The sequence below is a fragment of the Protopterus annectens genome, chromosome 7.part0 (genome assembly GCF_019279795.1).
Source record: "Protopterus annectens isolate FY-2018-M chromosome 7.part0, PAN1.0, whole genome shotgun sequence".
Classification (NCBI taxonomy): domain Eukaryota; kingdom Metazoa; phylum Chordata; order Ceratodontiformes; family Protopteridae; genus Protopterus; species Protopterus annectens.
In genome coordinates, this window is record NC_056739.1 from 510,150,233 (window position 1) to 510,169,158 (window position 18,926).

An 18,926-nucleotide genomic window follows, 5' to 3' on the forward strand; every position below is an offset into this window, starting at 1 on the left:
TATGGGAGGTGTTTTGTTTACAAAACAGGCAACAATTTAGTGTTTTCATCCTTCATAAGATCATCAGAAATTTATCAGAACTAATACTTGCAAATGCATTACTCAATGAAGTAACCACCCTGTCACTAATATGGCACCCTTATATTACACTTTTATCATACATAAATAAAAGTGAAGCACATATAAGGTTAAAATTACACTCTTTCTTGGAGTGGAGCTGAAGAATTAATTCAATTGATGATGATACATAGCAGGGTGTTAACAACCCTTTTGAAAGGGCATTGGTGGTACAATATCATTCCAGATCTAATAGGATGAAGGATATCAGTAGAACTAATTAGAATATTTTAAGGCTAGTTCTAAGGGTGGTGGGTTTACAAAATAGCCAACAATTTGAAACAAATTCTAGAAAAGGAAAGTTCACAAGACACATTCAAAGAAGGTACTGTGAAAAGTACCTGTAAATGTGAGAGTTATAACCAATGTTCAAATATTATGACAGTGGACAAAATAAAATTAGAAAATTTGTCAGGTACTATTGTCACACTACAGACAGGGATCTCAATAATTCTGGACTGTTTATATAGCAAAATGGTCAGGTTGTCCAAATTTTTAAATTGGTAAAACTAAGAGAACCCTAAGAAAAAGGATATATGAGCATTGTCATTACATTTTGAAAAAAAAATCCAAACAATTTTTTGTCCAGACATGCTAAGACATGTAATAATTAAAAAAATGTTTTTGCAATATTAGAAAAAGTAGTCCCCAACTCCAGGTGAGGTGCATGGAAAACAAACTTGAATAAAATGAGTTATTGTGATAATTTAGGCTGAATGACATCATCCCCAGGATTAAATAAACATGTGTCAATCATCCCTGTCCTTAAATGATGGGCAGCTAAATTATCATAAATTATTTCAGGAGCTCTACCAGTTTTTATACCAGTATTTCATAAAATAACAGATCTTGATTGTTTTAGCATTTTAGTATAAATCAGGTATTTACTACATGTTTTTAGTATATTTATTTCACTTACTATATAATGAATTAAGAAATTGAACACTATAACACTGTAACATTTTATAGCATTTTAGGTGACTTTTTTATCCTTATTAACAGTTACATGATAATTCTGAAGTGAATAACTTAACTAATTTGAATGTGTTCTTTGGAGATTGTATCTGTGCTTCACTGTTAATTATGCATTATAAAAATATAATACATCTTTAAGGGTGACATATTAGTGACTCAGATGTTCCCTGGGATTCATGAAGCTCAGCAAAAGGACAACATTAGCCTTGCGCTGACCATGCGGCGTAGAGATGGCGCAGTGTCACCACATGCATATCAATGAAGGCGCACTGCTGTAATGACCACGTGCATAGGAAATGTGCGCGAGTCCAGGGGGCATGTCCAAGCACTGCACGGAGGCATAAACATGTCGGCTGCATACGTGCAACCTAAAATACTGACTAGTACAGCCTGCCTCTAATAGTAATCATTCCTGTCAGTGTTCATGGATACTGAAATGTATGCAAAGCATACAAGACAATTTTGCGAACACCAAAATAAAAAGTAAACACAAAGGCACGTAGCTGAATATTGAGTCCCCATCCCTCGAACAAATGACATTTAAAACCCCGTGCCCGTATTTCATTGTAGTGTCGATAGTTATACCAAGTGGAAGTGAAACGCATCGTGTAAGCGTGCTGCCAATTGCTAAGCATAGCCCATTGGTTAGGGTTACCACCTGTTCCACATTGTGAGGGACAGTCCCCCTCTAGGCAGTTGTGTCCATACCAAAACCATTGTCAAATGTCCTGTGATTATAAGACTTAATTATGTCCCATATTTTATGTAATAGTCCCATACAATACTTATTTCCATATGTAAAATACCTAAATGTTACAAGAAACAGAATAAGCAAGTAAAGGAAACAGAATAAGCAACTAAACTGCTACAACAATAAGGTTATATTTAAGCATAAAACTAAAGTACTATCCTTTGTACTGACCGTGGGTATGAGCTGGCCTGTAAAGTCTGATGTGTGTCCCGAAAATGTCCCATCCTGGTCATATGAAAAGGTGGCAACCCTACCAATGGTCAGAGCATTCGCCCAATATCTGCCCATTCGCGGTCCAAGTCGTCCTTGTCAGGATGGCTCAAAGATGAATGGGTATTACCTGGGTCTACCTACCATGTCATGAAAGATAAGTTTTAGCCTGTACCTATGTGCGTGAAGTACAGCAATGTGGAAGATCAGAAATGCTAGGGTAGTCCTCACAACCATATTGGTACCAGGGATATGTAGTGTACGCAATGTGCTCTGTTGACTGTGCCATGGGTTATTAACCAGAGAAGGGATGGATGGTGTCTGTGGAATATGGGGGTGGAGGGATGATGGGTAATGTAATAATTCGCCAAGGGGAGACTGGGTTGGATGCACAACAGGTGAACTGGAGGTGTACGAGGGAGCAGTGGGTGAATCAGAAAGATAACCAAAGAAATAATATTCACATCCATAATACAACTTGACAGGCCATGCTGCAGAACACAATCCCACAAACATATGAACATTAAAATGTATGATACACATGTGCAGAAACGTTACCGGCACATACCCACATAATGGTCTGACCTGAAATGAGCCATCCAATCCCAACACACCTGGATACATAAGTGAATACCCATCATCCCCTCCACAGCACACCCCCCTTCCTGAACGTCCACCAAAACCACCCATACTCGGGCTGCTAACTAGGCGCAGCCATATCTGCACATAGTGACCCTTACTCATATCTAGTAGGCAGTCTCACCCTAGGCAGTCTCAGGATTGCAAACTATGTATCCCTTGCATGTATAACCCTACCTTATTTTTGTAAAGCCAAAGGAATTGAGGTCATCAGTCCCCACAATTTTTGGATATCCCTCATGGGATAAGAATCTGTTCTAAACATTAGACTTGGTGTCACGACACGATGTCCAGTCCTGTAGACATCTGTACACAAGTTGTATGAGCAGTAGTTGTCCACAAGACTGCTCAGCCTTCAGCCGGTCCTGCAGAACATACGACCCAGGATTAAACACCTGACTGTGATGCACATCTCCTCACATGCATTATCGGGAATATATACCTTACACATTTGCATAGTGGCAGTCAGATATAGGGTGATTAAGGCACTTTAAAGCAGACATAAGTAGGGTTACCACCTGTCCCACTTTCCGAGGGACAGTTCCTTTTTGGGCAGTTGCGTCCTGACCAAAAAATAATACAATGGCAAAAGTCCTCTGATTGCAGGAAATACTTATGTCCCATATTTCATGTAACAGTTGCATAAAACAGTTATTTCTATATGTAAAATACCTAAATGTTACAAAAAACAGAATAAGCAACTAAACTGCTAAAAGAATAAGCTTTCATTTAGGCAAGTAAGTAAAGTTCGAACCTTTGTACTGACCACGGGTATGTGTCAGCCTGTAAAATCTGATGTGTGTCCCGAAAATGCCCCACTTTGGCCATTTGAAAAGGTGGCAGTCCTAGATGTAAGTGGGTATGCAAGCATGTATGCGCGACGGTAAGTGGCAGTGATTCAACGGTATGGGAAATGTAAATAAGCATGTAGGTGTATATGCATATGTCTATACAGACCGATATATAATATATATATATATATATATATATATATATATATATATATATATATATATATAGATATACGCAGATATGAAGAATGAAAATGGTCACAATATAGCAATCATAACGAATGTGAAGGGAAACAGCAGTGGAACCCCCCGTAATATTTAGTGCTGTTATATATCAGGATGGCCAGAGGTGAGCACACCTCTGCATTCCCAACCACAGGTAGAATGCTAAAAGTGGAACTAATGATGTTCTCGTGCTAAGTCTGACTTTCAACTAGGTACAGGGCAGTCCCGGTCCCCAGTCGGACAAGCCTAAACTCGAATGACCAAATGAATGCCCTGACAATCAAATACACATATGTGCCAGGAATATAGGATTTGGAGGTCTGTATATACTTTGAGTGAGTCAACATGTGGCAAGGGTCCAGAGCAGTAGGGAATGGTGCATGCATAGTAGTGCGGTTTTCCCAACAGGAAAATGGATGCCTGCTGTGTTAGTGAAGTGTTGAGTCATGTGTTCGGGTAACTATGAACCATGAGTATAGATATAAATGAAGCAGAACACCAATAGTGTAGTGGTTAGAGCATCCGACTATGGAGCAGACATTGCCGGTTCAATTGCAGCACACACCATTTATGATGCGTAATCCGTATACAAGCATATCTTGCTAATTTTATGCTGTATCATGATATAATACCAATTAAATGTGAACTGAGGTGACATATCACAGTAAGAATGTAGACGGATTTTGTGTGACTTCAGTCAGCAGTTAAACGAAAACTGCAGCTGAAAAGTGTTGTACTCACCCTTTGTCCAATGGCCCTTGCTCCACCCAGCAACACAATATACCGCGTCGGCCAGGCCCAATCTTCAGAACCCTACACATCACAATCAATGTGATTTACCACTAAGCCATGGCAGTTATACCTAAATTCCATGTTATCACAAACATAGCAGACAGCACAGTCATTCAACAGTATGATCAAAGTAATTAAATCATATAGATGTGTATGCATGCATACGTATATATATATATATATATATATATATATATATATATATATATATATATATAGATATATATATTTATATATGTATATATATGTATATATATATGTATATATATATGTATATATATATATATATATATACATATATATATACATATATATATATATATATATATACATACATATAGGGTAACAACCTGTCCCACTTTGCGAGGGACAGTCCCTCTTTAGCCAGTTGTGTCCTGTACACTTAGTGTCAAATGGCAGATGTCCTGAGATTTAATGACAAAAATATGTCCTATATCTATGTAACAGTAGCATAAAACAGTTATTCTTTACCTGAAACACCTAAATGTCATAAGAAACAGAATAAGCAACTAAAATGCTACAAGAATAAGCTGTCAATTAGGCATAAAAGTGAGGTCCTGTCCTTTGTACTGGCTGTGGGTATGTGTCGGCTAGCAAAATCATGATGTTTGTAACAAATAAGTCCCACTTTGGCCATTTGAAAGGGTGGAAACTATATATATATATATATATATATATATATATATACACACACACACACAGAACGAACATGGGAACAAGAAAGCAGTCATAATGAAAGCGAAGGAATATAGCTGGCCAGAGGTGGCCAAAATCCCTCTGTCTCTAACCAAAGATAGGATGCTAACAGTGGGATTAACCTTGTCAACGTGGAAAATCTAACTTTCAAATGGGCACCGGGCTGTTCCTGTCCCCAGTCTGACAAGCCTAAACCCGGATGACCACATGAACACCCTAGCAATCAAACACACGTATGTGCCAGGACTATAGGCTTTGGAAGTCTGAATATCCTCAGAGTGAGTCAACATGTGGCACGAGTCCAGAGCAGTAGGGAAGACGGAATGGTGCATGTGTAGTAGTGCGGTTTTCCCAACAGGAAAATGGATGCCTGCTGTGTAAGTGAAGTGATGAGGTGTGTGTTCAGGTAACTGTGAACCATAGGTATACATATAAATGAAACAGAACACCAATAGTGTAGTGGTTAAAGCATCTGCCTAATGAAAAGGCATTCACGGTTCAAGTTCTACTATAGCACATATCATTTTCCTTGCGGAATGAATGTTGCTCTGCTGTAAAGCCGACATTTAAACATGTAAAGGTGAACATGTGTATTGCATGGGACTACTAACCAGATCCTTTCAATCAAAGTGGTACTGTCATAATGAATAAGGCACAAGTAAGCACAAATAAGCGGCAGTAAACATATGTAACACACAGTAAGCATAGGCGAGTGCGCCTGCGTGGGTGTAAGCAGCTCCCAGCATAGGAAATGTATGTTCGTATGTGCAGATGTAATATAAATACACACACACACACACATATATATATATATATATATATATATATATATATACATATATATATATATATATATATATATATATATATATACAAAGAACGAAATAACCAAGTAACTAATAAGTTCTACAAATGCAGTAGCAGAACACCAGCACAATAAGAGACACCAAGTTGTTTTTTAGCGCTTTCATTCACATTTAATGACCAGTGAACTTCTTCAGAAACAACTTTACCATCCATCTCACATATTAAATACAAAACACATTTGCATAATTAATCAATTAATTAAAATGTAAAGGCATATAACAACTATACTGACTTAAAAGATACTATATCAAATGATTTAAATATTTAAAGTATATAACAACATAATTATGAATACATTTCTAAAAAACATTTCATATTTATAGTCTCATTTAGGCCAGGAAATCTATCTGCACCCAAATAAATTTGCCAAAATGATTCTTTGCATTCTAAAAGTAGTTTGTAGTTCCCACCAAAAATGTGGTTGTCTACACTATCCAATACTGCAAAAGTGAACTTTTTAAATTCACTGCAACACACAGAATGCTTAGCTAGTGCGTTGTTGAAGTCTTTCTTTTTGATAGCCAACAGATGTTCACTAATTCTGATTTTTAAAGTCCTTGTGGTCATTCCCACATAATAACTTGGACATGTTTGACACTGTGCTAAATAGACAATCATAGAACTGTGACAAGTGTAGTATTGTTTTGACCAGTGAGTGATGCAGATGTTGAAAATGTACAGACGATGAATTTATAATGTGTCTACATTATTTACAACAATGACATGAAAAAGTACCTTTGGTCTTGATGACATCTAAGTGCTTGTTCTTACCAATATTTTCATTTCTTTCTAATAAGGTCTTTAAATTAACTACCTTTTTAAAGGTAAAGTTGGGTTTTGGACCTATAATTTTAGTAAGATCTTGGTTGCCCAATATTATCTTCCAGTTGTTCTCTATAATTTCTTTGATTACCCACATTTCATTACATATAGGCAATATAAAAGCCCCAATGAACTTTTTGTTTTGAATATTGTTGGAATTGACTTTGGGTAAACCAAGAGTTAAAATAGGTCCTGCTTTATTGTCCCAAAGTGTCAAAACCTCTTGTTCTATTTTTTCGAGCCATGGTGTTTCATAACCCCTATTTAGAAAGAAACTTCTTAGATTGCTCATTTCCTTAAGAAAAACTTCTTCGTCAGAGGTTAACCTACTCAGACGTATATATTGTCCTTTAACAACTCCTTTTTTCATATGAAAAGGGTGTATACTGTTCTTATGCAAGTATTGGTTAGCAAATGTTGATTTTCTATATATGGCACTGCTAAAATTGTTTGATACACTGTTATAATTAATTTGCAGATCTAAAAAAATAATTTTAGTACCAAATTCACCAATAGAAAATTTTAAACAGTCAGTGGTGCCGTTTAGGTATTGAACAAATCTCTGAAATTCATTAAGAGATCCGTTCCAAATAAAAAACAAATCATCTATATAACGAGTGTAGAAAATTATTTTATTGCTGTATGTACACTTTTCCAAACAGATATTTTCCCAGTGGGCCATGAACAAATTTGCATAAGCTGGAGCTACACGTGCTCCCATGGCCACACCGGAAATCTGTTTGTATAAATGGTCATTGAATTTAAAAAAATTATTATCTAGAACACACTCCATAAGAGTACAAATGGTGTTAACCTTTGTACTTGTGAAATTTGTATTCTTAGTCAAATATTGTCTCAAATAATCAATACCCAATTCATGATCTATACTAGTGTATAGGGACTGAACGACCAGAGAAGCCGTAACAAATTCTGAAACAGGTGATTGAAAATTCCTTAGTTGTTCCAACAAATGCCAAGAATCCTTCAAATAATATTTTGAACTTTGTACAAGTGGATTTAATATATAGTCTAGCCAAATAGAAATATTTTCTGTCTTGTATTTGGCAGCTGAAATGATAGGCCTAAAGGGGGGACGAACAAGATCTTTCTGTAGTTTCGGTATACCAAACATATTTCCCATTTTGGGAAATTCAACTAGTAAAAATGTATAAGTGTTGTAATCGATCTCATCCTGACTGAACATATCAAATAAGATGGTATCTAAACTCAAAAAGCTTCTACAAACCTCTTTACTATCAACTTTTTGATAAGTGTTTGTGTCTTCTAACAGTTCTTCCATACAATTGGTGTAGTTAGAATTTTCCATAATTACTATTTTACCCCCTTTATCTGCCTTCATTACTCGTAATTCTTTGTTTTCTTTAAGTTCTTTTAGTGCTATTCTCTCTGACTCACTTAGATTATTGTAGTTGTTCATAGTTGGTATTTTCCTAATGGCATCCTCACCTGCGTTCTGAAAAACCTGAAGTGTGCCAACTAGTGGTGGATTGTAAGTGCTGGCTTTTTTGGGACCCACATGTGTAGAGCAACTAACAATGTCCTGCATTATATATTTCAGGTTTAACTTTCTCAGGGTTAACCTAAAGTCAATGATAGTCTTGACTTTGTTGAAATTGTTTGAAGGAATAAAGGACAAACCTTTTTTCAAGAGATTAATTATATCATTAGAAATCAATGTATCAGATAAATTATGTATCTGTATTTCAAATGGATTTGTGTCATTGACTTCTACCATCTCTTCCTGTTCCTCAACCTGCCTTTCGGCTTGTTCTGGACCACTTTGGACCAAGTCGGCCCTCTTTTGTTGCCTTGTTTGTCTACTAAAAAAGGCCCGCCATTTTTAGTACCATCAACACTTTTGTTATCAGCATTGGCAGTATTCACTTCATTAAATACATCGTTGTTATCAGTACATGAATTGTTATCTACACCACTACTTAAATCACAGTTCTCTTCATTAACTAATACAATGTCACCAGCCTCACTACAGTGCATAGGCTTTAAATTAGAACTTTGCAGATTCTTGTCTGCTGTAGTGACACTGTGACTGTTGTTGTTGTAGTTCTTATTTCGATTGTTGTCCGTATCAATGTTCTTTACCAAGCTATACGCTGTGTTGTTAGCGTAAGCCATAATGTCTCTTTTCAGCTTTTTTTGTTTTCTTTGAATAATAGTCGCCCTTTGCCTGTCTGCCCTAGCTGTGATACCAGCATATAAATTTGTTAGAGCAGAAAAACAAGAGAAATTTTTGATTTTACTGTCTAATTCTGTCATTGTTGTCTTTAAAGAATAAAGCTGTTTGGTGTAATGGTTGATTAGTGAAACCATCAACCTCACACCAAAATCATTAAACAGTTCTGTCAGTTCTTTGTAGAAGGCATCCTCGGTAGTCACAGAATTAGGATACTTGTTATAGCGTAAACCTTGTGGAACACATTTACGCTGCACACATTCAGAAAGATAACAGATCTCTAAATCGACAGTCACAAATCTAAAAGTGAGCTTTTCCAACTCATAAATGTTAGATTTACATGTTCTTTGATTGTGATAGTCTAGATTTGTAGCGTTACTTACTGAATCAATTATTTCCACTTCTTGAATATTAGAAAACGGATTCTCTGTAGTTTTAGCGATATAATCCACCACACTACTCGGACCCACGAAAGGAACGTCTGTCGACTCTGCTCCATTTCCGTTATCCTGTGTACTGGAGAAATTCGCTAGTCCATGGGTGTTCACAGTTTGGCTTCCCCCACCGAGTGGAATAGTACCTGGTTTAGTAGCACTATCGATGCCCTTTTTGATTGCTGTAGTAATCACTTCAGTAAGCTGCTCAGAAAATTGAGCGAACCCTTCAGGAACTGGATGAATGGACATTTCCATAAGCGTGTCTTGTGACATAATTGTAGCTGACGAAAATAACCACAAACTTGTAGAACCAAATGCTGGAAGGCTTGAAACACACAAAGAACGAAATAACCAAGTAACTAATAAGTTCTACAAATGCAGTAGCAGAACACCAGCACAATAAGAGACACCAAGTTGTTTTAGCGCTTTCATTCACATTTAATGACCAGTGAACTTCTTCAGAAACAACTTTACCATCCATCTCACATATTAAATACAAAACACATTTGCATAATTAATCAATTAATTAAAATGTAAAGGCATATAACAACTATACTGACTTAAAAGATACTATATCAAATGATTTAAATATTTAAAGTATATAACAACATAATTATGAATACATTTCTAAAAAACATTTCATATTTATAGTCTCATTTAGGCCAGGAAATCTATCTGCACCCAAATACATTTGCCAAAATGATTCTTTGCATTCTAAAAGTAGTTTGTAGTTCCCACCAAAAATGTGGTTGTCTACACTATCCAATACTGCAAAAGTGAACTTTTTAAATTCACTGCAACACACAGAATGCTTAGCTAGTGCGTTGTTGAAGTCTTTCTTTTTGATAGCCAACAGATGTTCACTAATTCTGATTTTTAAAGTCCTTGTGGTCATTCCCACATAATAACTTGGACATGTTTGACACTGTGCTAAATAGACAATCATAGAACTGTGACAAGTGTAGTATTGTTTTGACCAGTGAGTAGTACGCAGATGTTGAAAATGTACAGATGATGAATTTATAATGTGTCTACATTGTTTACAACAATGACATGAAAAAGTACCTTTGGTCTTGATGACATCTAAGTGCTTGTTCTTACCAATATTTTCATTTCTTTCTAATAAGGTCTTTAAATTAACTACCTTTTTAAAGGTAAAGTTGGGTTTTGGACCTATAATTTTAGTAAGATCTTGGTTGCCCAATATTATCTTCCAGTTGTTCTCTATAATTTCTTTGATTACCCACATTTCATTACATATAGGCAATATAAAAGCCCCAATGAACTTTTTGTTTTGAATATTGTTGGAATTGACTTTGGGTAAACCAAGAGTTAAAATAGGTCCTGCTTTATTGTCCCGAAGTGTCAAAACCTCTTGTTCTATTTTTTCGAGCCATGGTGTTTCATAACCCCTATTTAGAAAGAAACTTCTTAGATTGCTCATTTCCTTAAGAAAAACTTCTTCGTCAGAGGTTAACCTACTCAGACGTATATATTGTCCTTTAACAACTCCTTTTTTCATATGAAATATTATTGCCTATATGTAATGAAATGTGGGTAATCAAAGAAATTATAGAGAACAACTGGAAGATAATATTGGGCAACCAAGATCTTACTAAAATTATAGGATGACCACAAGGACTTTAAAAATCAGAATTAGTATATACTAGTATATATATATATATATATATATATATACTTTAAATATTTAAATCATTTGATATAGTATCTTTTAAGTCAGTATAGTTGTTATATGCCTTTAAATTTTAATTAATTGATTAATTATGCAAATGTGTTTTGTATTTAATATGTGAGATGGATGGTAAAGTTGTTTCTGAAGAAGTTCAGTGGTCATTAAATGTGAATGAGAGTGCTAAAAAACAACTTGGTGTCTCTTATTGTGCTGGTGTTCTGCTACTGCATTTGTAGAACTTATTAGTTACATATATATATATATATATATATATATATATATATGTGTGTGTATAGATATATATCTACATACATGAAATACACACACATATATATATATATATATATATATATATATATATATATATATATATATATCTACATATATATATGTATATATATCTATGATAAATGAATGTTGTAACAATAAAGCATACACAAGGGATGAGAAGGAAATCAAGAACAATTATGGTATTATAAAGTGCTTTCAGCGTATGTCATAAAAAGCTGCCCAGGAGTGAGCAGAGCACCGCTACTCACACCACAGGCAGGGTTTTACCAGTGGGAGTAACATCGTTGAATTGCTAAGTCTACTTTACACACAGATGGAATGTAGTCCCATGCTGGGACCTCCAAAAATTGGAAAGCGCAAATGGCCGCATTCCATAACCCCAGGAAACGCACGTATGTGCAAATATACATGGCGAGAGACTTTGTGAATATACGAGGCAGGACAAAATGTGTGTAGGGCCCCAAATGCTCTAGAGAGGGCAATGTGTAAAGGTGTGTCATGGCTGCGATAACAAGTGGATAATGGCTGTTACGTGTGTAAATTCAACATGGGTGGGGTGGAGGAACTATGGGTATGCAATTATGGATCCAGGTGTGCCAGGGTTGGATGGCCCGGTTCTAACTGACCACCCCGTGGAGGTCAGCTAGTTCGTAATAGGTATATATGCATACACACATGCAGACAACAATATGTTGAAGTACAATTTCTGTAACACATGCATTCCATTTGTTGGCATAAATAACAGGAATCTGCACATACAAACATCGCCAGTAGACTGTGCCGAAGAGGGATAGGTCGAATCACACTGTATCACATTCCAATTACCATCAGTAATCCGTACATGAACATATTGCGACATCTGTCCACTGTATAATGTGCTATATACCAATTACAAGATAACTGGAGTGAAGTGTCAGTGTCATAATGAATAAGGCAGTAGTATGCTGGTGAAGCATATATAAACACCATTACGCATCTGTAAGTGTGTATGAGCGGGGAATGTATTGACACACAGATGTATATATGTACATATATATATATATATATATATATATATATATATATATATATATATATATATAGATATAGATATATATTATATATATAGGTCCGGACCGAACCGACGGCATTCACACACGGGAAGAGGAGACTAAATGACCGACAGGTAGGTTTACCGACTGGGAGATTCGCCGACAGCGGAAAGACTGACAAGGGAAATGTGCGATCGTGACATGATGAGTGTGCGACAGTTACGGAGTTAGAGAGCAGGTAAGCTAAATTGTGGGATGTCGGGTTAGGCTGTGGGACAGGTGAGTGTGTGTTTGTGTCGGAGGTAGGGTTCGGGTTAGGTAAGTGTGTGATAGTGAGGGACTGTAGTTTTGGGACGGGTTAGAGTTAGGTTAGGGTTAGGGTGCAGGTAGGTGTGTGCGATGGTGTCGGTGCTTAGGGGTAGGTAAGTGAGTTAGGGTTAGGGTGCAGGTGAAGGTGAGTGTGGCGATGGTGTCGGTGCTTGGGTTAGGGGGTGAGTTAGCTAGGGTTAGGGTGCAGGTAGGTGAAGTGTGCGATGGTGTCGTGCTTGGGTTAGGGGTGGGTAAGTGAGTTAGGGTGCAGGTAGGTGAAGTGTGGTGTGCGATAGTGTCGGACGTTAGGGTTAGGGTTTAGGTTTAGGTTAGTGGATGTGTTGTTGTGTTTAGTTGTATTGTGTATTTGTGATTGGGTGTTTTTTATATGTTGTTGTTCGGTTTGGTGGTGGTGTGTGTTGTGTTTGGGGTTGTTTGGGGTCGGGATGTGTGGTGATGTGATTGGATCGATTGTATGAAAGTAGACCCATATATATATATATATATATATATATATATATATATATATATATATATTATGTATAGACATATATATATATATATATATATATATATATATATATATATATATATATATATATATATATATATATATGTATACACACACACACACACACACACACACACACACACACACACACACACACACACACACGCACACACACAGACACAAATACATATATATATATATATATATATATATATATATATATATATATATATATATATATATATATATATATATATATATATATATATATATATATATATATATATATATATATATATACAGCAAGATATGAATATACATGTATGCATACATATGCAGATATATCTGTATATATTAATGTAAATATATATATATATATATATATATATATATATATATATATATGCTACAGTAAGTATACACATGTATATACCTAGGTCATGTTACAGCAGTTATGGGTAACATATGTTCAGACCGGGCATATGTTGGTGGGAGGTCCAATCAACAAACGTCTACCTCCCACCCCCCCAGCTAGACTGGTGAGACATACAAAAATGCAATAAAGGTAAATACAACAATGCTTCCCAGACCACTGGAAAGAAACTACCAGTGGGAGAGATCTACAAGGTCTACACTTTAAACATGGACAGCGACGTCCCTTGTGGGACACCAAAAATTTTGTTCTTCCAGGCAAGGCCAGTAAAGATTACTGTGACCAGGATGTAGCTGTACATGGAACAGTAGGTTGTGCAAGCCTGATAACACATGGGTTGACACAACGTACGACGTGTCCCAACATGGGGTGAATGGGCAGTGTGTAGGGGTGTGTTCATATCCCACCTGTGCCCACAGTAAGGATCAGTGCTCTAGAGTAGTGGCAGGTAGGGGATCTATGTGTATGCGATTATGGGCCTAGGCGTGCAGGTGTTGGCTGGTAGACACGTATTAGGACTGCCCCGTGGATGTAAGTAATATTCTGATGTGGGTATAGCAGACTCCCATACCTCCCAAACCTTAAGTGCACATCTAATGGATAGTCCGTAAACCATTGGGGTAACACATAGGGACCATATCATTGAACTGTCCCCGATTACCAGGGACGTCCGTGATTACGAATCAGAATCTAACACAGTCCCAACTAAACCCTCCTAGAACTAGTGATATTAGGAGGAAAAGTGGCGGAATACATGTAATGAATAATGACAACATGTAAGAGTCCTAAACAGCATGTACCTCAGACAATGTGTATGAATACATATGTGCTCTGGGTCCGTTAATGTGTCAGGTTAATAGCACCAACCTTATAAATGTGTCCCTGATGTTGTTATGCAGTGTCCCTGACTCAGTGTTCATTCTTCCCCATTCGTATGAGAGGTCTGCTAGTGAGAGAAAGCACATGTTCCGCGACTACCTTAGAAAGATGATAGAATAATAGGGTTGGGGTTACCACCTGTCCACCTCTGTGAGGGAAACTCCTTTTTGGGCAGTTGTGTCCTGTAAAATAAATGTAATTATGGCAAATGTCCTTTTATTTAGGGCAAAGATTTCCTATATTGTCTGTAGTAGTTGCATAAAACAATTATTTTGTACCTGAAACACCTAAATGTTATAAGAAACAGTATAAGCAACTATAATGCTACAAGAATAACCTTTTATTTAGGCAAAACAGTGAAGTACTCTCCTTTCTACTGGCTGTGGGTATGTGTTGCCCTGCAAAGTCTGACGTCTCTACATACAGGTCCTATAGGGTTGCCACCTTTCCAAATGGCCAGAGTGGGACATGTTCTGTAGAAATGTCAGACTTTCCAGGACAAAACATACTTTCAGCCGTGCATAGTACAGAATTATACTTATTTGGACAAATAAAAGCTTAATCTAGTAACATTTGAATTGCTTATGCTACTTCACATAACATAGACGTTTCATATATAAAATAACTATTTTATTCAACTATTAAAGAAATGTAGAATATGATATTGTCCTGTAATCAGGACATTTGCTATGTCTTGATTATTTTTGCAGGACACAACTGCCTAAAGAGGGACCGTCCCTCACAAGGTAGGACAGGGGGTAACCCTAAAGTCCCACCTTGGCCAATTGAAAAGGTGGCAAACCTATAATAGGTATGCAGTAGCATGACTCAGCCGATGGATGTGGCTCCCACAAACCAACTACTTGTCTATATTGAAGAGTCTTGGTTCCCATATATCAGCCAGACGGAGCAGATTGCATGAGGAACACACAAATAATATGATTAATTCACTGTACAGGCCACTGATTCCGTACAGTCGAAGGCCATGCCGTTGCCTAATCGGCAGCCATTTCAGATACTGTAGTCATGTAGTCCAATGTAATAGGCATCACAAGGTGGTAGCAGATTTATGAGGAACACACAATTAAAATGATTAACTCACTGCACAGGCTGCTGATTCCATACAGTCGAAGGCCATGCCTTCGCCTAATTGGCAGCCATTCCAGATACTGTAGTCAGGAGCGGCCTTAGGTAAAATGGTGCCCTAGGCAACAGGGCACCATGGCACCCCCCACCACACCACCCAGTACCCCCATCCTGGTCTACCTACACCAAATAAATACTGGAAAAGTGCCCCTACTAAAGAGGCACCCTAGGCAGCCACTTAGTTGGCATATGCCTAAGGTCGGCTATGACTGTAGTCATGTAGTCCGATGTGATAGGCATCACAAGGTGAAAGCAGATTGTATGAGGAACACACGAAATAGGATTGATTCACTGGACAGGCCGCTGATTTTGTACAGTCGAATGCAATGCTGTCGCCTAATGGGCAGCCATTCCAGATACTGTAGTTATGTAGTCCGATGTAATAGGCATCCCAAGGTAATATTGTGGTCCTCACTCCCACCCAGGGGTGTGAGTGACAGATGAAAGCACCAATGTCGGTGCATTTGCAAGTGTGGGAGCAAGCGGGTGTAATTGTGTTTGGCTACCAGTATACGAGTATTGCACTGGTAAAGCAATGTAGAGGCTAACCGAGTGTAAAGGGTGTAACCAGAGCTCAGCAGTGCTTAACACCACACAAACCCAAGCACACCCACTCCCAGCTGCTTTAATGTGCCTTACTCCCTCCGTATCCAATGGGCTTGTTCTGCCCTGCAACCAAATAAATATCCTTTGCAAGGGTCGGAACCAGGACCCTGCACACAGTTAATGTGTATTACCAATATGCCATGGCAGATATACAGACAACGGACAGTACCACAAACATATCATACAGCGCAGTCATTCAGAAGTATAGGAATGTATCCCATCATGTAGATGTATATGTGTGTGTTTATGTCCAGCAAATAGGTACATACATATATAGAGATATATCAGGAACATACCATGTGGCAACAAAGCATTACTAACGAATAAAATGGGAAACACCAGCAGTGCCAGTATTATGTAGTGGTGTTGCTCTATGTGATCTCAAGACTCCCTCAGACAGGCATGTGTCAGTCATACACACAAATAGTTGTACATTGGCCGTATACATCACTCTGTGCATGTAATATACATTAAACGCAACAGTACCGGTCCAATCATTATGTGTGAACAGTACTCTTGCAAGGTGCTGTGTTCAACACCATCATCATGATAAAGGTAAATGGGGTAACCATAGAGGGACCGGTAGTGTTGTGTGTACAATGGGTTCATCCTCATCACGTGTACCTTGACCATGTAGGAGTGATGTGCATACCATGATGTGCACCTGAGGGACAGGGGTGAGGATAACAGGAGTATGTTGTGATGCATATTACAAGGGTTTCATGTGTCCAGTGGGCATGTGTGTGTAATGGACAGCTATGTATAGGGAAGATGTTATCCTAGGAGCTGATTGGCCTTGTGTTTCCATAGATGATGGTCAAATGTTGTGGAAGGAGTGTAGGTATGGCCATGGAGGATAGGTAGGATCACAGAAAAGACAGCATACAGGGTTGGTATATGACACATGTGGGGGGATACACCCCAGACGGGGATGGGTGTTCGGCATTCACAAGCCCATGGGAACATAGGGATGGAGGTCCCCAGCCATGGGCAACTGCCACTGTACCTACACAGCTGCAAAGGAGGCAGTGCTGGGGGCTGTCCAGGAGGGGAAGCATCACCCTGTAAATGTGACACTCCGCCCTTGAACTGGCTTATCTGGCTTCAGAACCCCTTAGTGAGCCACCAATGCAACACTTTCAGCACCGCACGACAGCAGACATGTACCTGTCTGGTCCCGATCCCAGGGGGGACATGCTCCATCCTCACTGGTGGTAACACCAGAAGGTGGTGCAGAGCCAACAGAGGTTGATATCTATGGCTGAACCCCAGATGTGCTAGTGCCTGGTGCCATGGTCAGCTGAAGTGGGACAGGAGGTTCTGCCAGGACCTCCCAACCCATTCAGCCTATGGTGTTGCATTTTAAATCCACATATGGCTTAGTGATAGACAACAGCATACAGGATTACCTATGACAGTATGCATAGATATCACCAGCAACCCAACACAACAGAAGGTATACATTTGCAGAGGGAACACAACACATGCATATATACTGCATGCCATCTGTACAATGGGTAGTAGATGTGTGACCGCAGGTATGAACAGATGCCCATTATTGGCTTGTCACTGGGAACCCCAGACCATATTGGTCATACCACTGTCTCATGTGACACATGTCCAGTCAGGGATGTGATGGCAGTAACACATCCCTATCATCATGTACTGTCTGCAAACCTCATACCATGCTTCTGCTGTGCATAGATGTGTGTTCAGTGTGTAACACAGGAAATAAATGGTTGCACACACTGACCAGTTCACAGATGGCCCTACTGATGTGGGTCCCTCATGAGCAGAGTACTATCATGTCTGTATTATAACATGCAGGATAGCATTACCACACACATGTTAAACAGGTAGTAGTCTCAATGCAGCATAGCTACACTTACATGCTGTAGTCATGTGTGGCTCATCACCCTCCTGTCTTTAGGCTATTTACCACTGTGGAAAATGATTGAGGTACATCCAGATATCATCTGTAATGCCTTGTCAGAACATCACATCCAGGTACCACTCACAGCGACTGTCATGGCCAAATAACAACATGTTTTCCCTATATAGTGTACTGTCTTTATCATGCAGATGGCTATGGGAACACCATCACAGCTGTACCACATGCAATCAGCTAGAGGAGGACTGCAATAGGTGCAGAGGCCATCACCTGACCATGTCTATCACTTACAATACACATGCTGTTGCTGTGCAGGTGTACACTTTCACATCCACCCGAGAGTGTGTGGGTGGGACAGGCAGAGTACACCAGGGAAGTGCTTGGAGACTTAACCATAAGCATCATCTGCCACATGCCGAACAGTACAAGGGGCCAAACCCCTGACTGAGTACTCATTACTATTACATGTGCTTGATGTTACTACTTGTGCCACAAAGGCGACATGTTGCTGTGCTGTAAGAACATATATGTGTGTAGGTGAGTGACATCTGCAACAGAGATATAGTAGACATTCATTAGGT

General features: G+C 38.4%; 1 protein-coding gene across 2 annotated transcripts in view; it reads left to right on the forward strand.

Annotated features, from left to right (window-relative positions):
* LOC122806572 overlaps positions 1-18,926 on the forward strand; it is a 646,200-nt gene that overhangs the window by 244,246 nt on the left and 383,028 nt on the right. The window lies entirely within an intron of this gene.